The sequence below is a fragment of the Eurosta solidaginis genome, chromosome 3 (genome assembly GCF_040869045.1).
Source record: "Eurosta solidaginis isolate ZX-2024a chromosome 3, ASM4086904v1, whole genome shotgun sequence".
Classification (NCBI taxonomy): Eukaryota; Metazoa; Arthropoda; class Insecta; order Diptera; family Tephritidae; genus Eurosta; species Eurosta solidaginis.
In genome coordinates this window covers 2,751,177-2,756,496 of record NC_090321.1, presented here as the reverse complement: position 1 = coordinate 2,756,496, position 5,320 = coordinate 2,751,177, and positions in this window count along the sequence as shown.

Sequence of the window (5,320 nt, the reverse complement as noted above, 5' to 3'; positions counted from 1 at the left end):
TCTCTCAATGATCCAGAGCATTACCGTGAGAATTGAGCTTGGCCGGAGCTGTAAAACTCACTGAAAGACCGCAATTATGAATGTGAGTGAGAGGGAGATTTCTCTGCCATTTCTTAGGAGTTTTTTCACTTGTTAAATTAAAGGGAATGCATCAAAATAATTAAAGAAAAATGGTTCTTTTAAGAAAGAACTTATTTGTACAAATTTGTGCTAAAATATGTACATTTTAAGTCGAAAAGTATACCATAAGCAAAGGAAGAGCTCTTGGTATATTTGATGCAGCAATCCAGAAATTGTGCAAGGATTTTTTAAGAAGGCTTAAATAGATTTTGGTATATGACAAAATACGAATTCAACTCGACTTGTCCGCCAGAAAATTGCTTGGTGAATGGAAGAAGACAACTCCAACGGATTTGTGTTATCCCGCCGTCTGCTTCTTCTTATGCTCCTTTGTCGATGTTGCTGTGGCACCAATTCATTACTAATTTTAGTCAATTCCATATGAAATGCAATATTGTGTATGGTTCATATTTTATTTCTAAACTTTAAACAAAATCGCAGCAATAATTAAACTTTTCAATTTCTTAAACAAAAATAGAAATGCGCAACAAAATTTCAATTGGCAAAACAGCTGGCTTTGAAAATTCGAATTTCCTATTCCCCAATTATTCTTCTCCCAAGGAGAACAGAATTGGAGGAATTTTTCCGCGGGAATAAAAAAATCCGCGAGAACACAATTGAAAAAGAATTGGTCTGAATAAGATGGGCCATACACTCATATGCACATGTGTTTGTATGTATGATCTCGCTATTATATGCACATACAAGTATACGTAGGCATTTAATTATTGAAATGAAAAAGACGCGAATGAAGCCAGCAAAACAAAACGAATGCATAGAGAGCAATGAAATTACTAGCAGATAAGTTTGTGTAGTTTTTCTAAAAATCAATCTGCACCGAATCAGCCTAATTACATTGTACACGGCGGCTACAGACCACAACCACAATAAAATATTGCGCGCTTTTACATTAAATTAGTGACCAAAAATTTGTTGCGCTACATTTACTCATTGGCTACTTCATTATTTTGAATGCAGCTGCTGCAAATATAAATTATAGCAACAATATAAATTATATTAAAAAAGAAAATAACAAGAACGCCGCTATCTGTCGCATGCCAAAAATATAATTACGTTCGATCTAATGACTGCGGCATTCATGAGCCCCATAAGAAAATGTTTAAAAATTATTTGGCAGATGTTGCCTGTAGCCGCCGTTGCAAATGTAATCCGACCTAATAACTAGTAGAAGAAACTTAATGTTGAACTTGCACAATATGTTAAGTGATGGTTTCAAAGTTGTGTACATACATATGTATGTATGTGAATACAATAACAAATCAAGTACTACTGAGTCTGCGTTGCGCTATAAAGGCCGTGACACAATGACATTTTTCATAAAGATGCGTTTAACACAAGCTTATGCATTCCAATAACATCGCCACAATCAACCAAGATGTTGCGTTGGTAAATATGAAGGAACTTCAAACTTGGCAATTGAAGTGTATTTCGCCTTTCCCATTCACATACAAAATTTCGCAAAGCTTTGGTATAAACATTATCCCTATACAACAAAGATATTTGCTAACATATTGTTACGAATATTAGCAACACTAAGGGGTACTGCCATCTCTAAGTCGATGCTATGTAGTGACTGAATGCACATCAATAGTTCAATCATTATGTCTACACATATATACGTACAAGCAGCGGAAAAGCAACGCACAAACACATGCAGATGTCTTATCTGAGATATGCAATTATAATTGTGGAAGTGTCGCTCACAAACACACGCGCATATGAGAGCTATACACATCTGTATTACATCTGTATTACATCTGTAGTTATAATTATAGCAGATAACTAACTAGTAGATTCTAGAACAGAAGCGCCTAGAAGATGCAACGAGGAAATCAAAGAATATAAAAGGCAGCAATTGTAGAGGCGCTAGAAGTAGTTTTGATTAAGACGCTATCTGGCGAGCAATAGCAGTTGTGTAGTACTTTAATAAAAGCCATTTTTCCATTATTCAATATTGAAGTTATTTATTCAACAGTTAGTGATTCGAACGTTAGCAGAAGATTGCAAATAAGGGGAATTGCAGTAAATTCGTTACAATATTTTGTGTCGTATTCGATTGTTATATTGCAGTGTTTACTTGCGAAAAATGTCAGAAAATTTACCAACCAGTGGGAAAAATAATTTCACTTGCAAAGTGTGTCAACACCCTTAACCAAAACAAATGTCACGTTCTTCTTCTTATGCTTTGCTTGGAACAAAATTTGGGAGATGGCTACTTGTCATTATCAGATGGCGCCAGTGTCACTCATTCTACCGTTCTCCATAAAAATGCGTGCAATCTACTCATAATTCATAAGCTTGTGCTAAACTCATCTATATGAAAAAGTGCTTATGTGTCGGGGCTTTAACTAGTTTATGCTTATCTCAGAGAAACATAGAATAAGAGAGATATAACGGGAAAATAAGTGACCCTGTGAGAAATTGTACTTTACTAATCTCTGTATATCATATAATGCAATTGGTTCATGTAGTAATCTTCTTCAGATATGCTATAAAAACTACAGTCCTCTTGTTTCCATAGTTATTAATGTGAATACTGCAATCGTCGGTTGGCTAATACTCCGAGAAACACCGGCTAATTTAATTGTATAAAACTTTGTTGGTCCACAGAGCCATTGGGAAGTGACCAGAAGCACTACATATATACACTATACTACCATAATCCCACTTGATTTCTCGCATATTCGCTTAAATTTCTTTGTATGTATGTAAGTGCGCTTACCTTTGTAGGGATTATATTTTTGCAGTTCAACACTGCGTATGAGTGATAATTTTTATTAGCGAGCAGACAAAAGCGTGATACGCAGCACGGTGGGGTATTTGATCAATCTAGTTGGCCAAAATTAAAACAGCAGTTATTTCTGTTCAAATAGTGGTTGTCTATCTTCATTCTTATGAAAGGAAATATTTTACTGTAAATTCCACGAGTTCCGCGCAGAATTACTATGCATCGGGCCCCCAGTTTCGGATGGACCCGGAGTCATTTTTTGGCATTACATGAGATATGTCAATATGGGTATCAAACGAAAAGTATTTTATTCCGCATTTCTATTGACATTTTTAAGAAGGGTTGCCACTTGGGGTTGCCGCCTCGCCTTTTTTATATTTTTTTGTATATCCACTATCATCTCGGAAACGGCTTAACCGATTTGAATCAAATTTGGTACAACGATAGAGTATTACATTTTAAGACTTTTCACCTAGGTGTTGCCACTGAGGATGTTTTCACAAGGTTGCCACCTTTTGCCTATACAGGTATAAGTTTCTTACAAAATTGATCACCACTCAAAACATCGCAGGTATGCGCAGCCGTTTTTGTTATTAAACTTTTAAACAAACCCAAGCTTGTGTTTTGCCAAAGAATTACTGAAATGATATGCCATGAAAAAAAAATTTTTTTTGTTTGCAAGGGTTTTAAAAAATTTAATATTTAAAAGTAGTAGTATTACAAGTACAATATATGAGTTAAAGCATGTGGTATAAAAAATTTAACATATGCATTATAAACACATTTACCTGCCCTAAAAGAAAATGTAGCCAGATTGGATTAAGGCTAAGCAAGTGAACAAGTATTTAGGTTAGAAAAGTATATTTTTAATCCAAAAATTCATCGAGCTGCACACAATTTTTATACACCTTTAGATGTGCGCGTTTATCTCCGTTGAACGCCAGGGAAAGAATTGGAAAAAAATTGGAATATTTTGAAAAATCGACTTTTGGCCAGCAAGATTGATCAAATACCCCACCCTGCGCAGCACCACCTAATCATAGTTTACATTTTATGGGTTAAGAGACCAATAACCGATGTCAGTAAATATGGTTGAGTAAAAACAAGATGATGAATAAAGACTATGTCAAGTTTTTCAGGACATTAATATCGTTAGTAAAAACTATGTATTATTCTAACTCGCCAAACATAACCAAACAAACTTATTGGTGGTATTTGGGATTAAATGTTTTTTGCGTTTGTTCAAACTAAAAACTTTTTTCTGTAATCCAACTATCATCATCGGCATTTGTGTTTGAAACCTCAACCACTGTACTTCTTGTGCCTGTGCAAATCGGCTTGGAGTAAATATAAATGTGTAAAACGGCCGTATTTATCCAATATCAATTAATAGGAGCTATAATTTCACCCGTGCTATCGTCGCATCTTCTTCAGATGTTCTTAATATTTGAAACTAAATATGTGCGTTATCCCAGTACTAGGCAGTAAGCCGCGGACCAGTGTTTCGTGTAACCCTCACTTTTAACCAGAGTGGACGTTGAACCACAGAATGTTTTTTTAAGGAAATTAAAGGATTCTTCTGATATTCAGATAGCGAAAAATCCAACCTTAATATGTCCAAAATGTTTTTTTAAGTTGAATTAGATTAAAAAATAAATGCAAGGCGCGATAACCTCCGAAGAGATTTAGGCCAAGCTTCTCTTCCAATTTGCGTCGTGCTCCTTTTTAATTTTTCTTACAAAATGGCGGGACGAGACCTACTTGTTTAATACCGACTCCGAACAGCAACTGCAAGGCAGAAGAATTTTCACTGAGAAGCTTTTTATGGGAGAAATATACACGGATTATTTGTCAAATCACTGCCGAGGGGTGACCCCGCTTAGAAAAACTTTTTTCTAATTAAAATCCTTTTTTTCAATGTTGCTTTGACTGGAAGTTGAACAAACGATCTTCGGTGTGGTAGGCGCAGCACGATACCACTACACCACGGCGGCCGTTGGATTAACTTGATTTAATGTTGAATTTGCAAAATTTTATAACAATCAATGGAGCTCTCGAACACTATTTCTTTAAGTATGTATGTTGATATGTATTTATAATTTAGATTATATAAAAATGTTATAAAGTAGCTATCAGAAGCAAAAATAATCTTATTTAGCATCTGACCTTGAAATATTTTTATCTTTCAGTGCATTCGAAATTATGATTTATGTTGAAATGAAAATTAAAACAAACTGTAAACTGCTGGTACTTAAAAATAATGAACATTTTCTCACGTACTTACAATGTGTATAAAACAACAATTGAAGGCGTATCTTATCGCTGTAAGACGTGTGGCTCATGTTGCCCTACTATAATGTTGCGTTTTTAAGTATTTGTTCAAGTATTAATTTAACTTAGTTTCCACATTAGTTTTCGCAACAGTTAGGCCTGTAGATAAATAGCCAACCA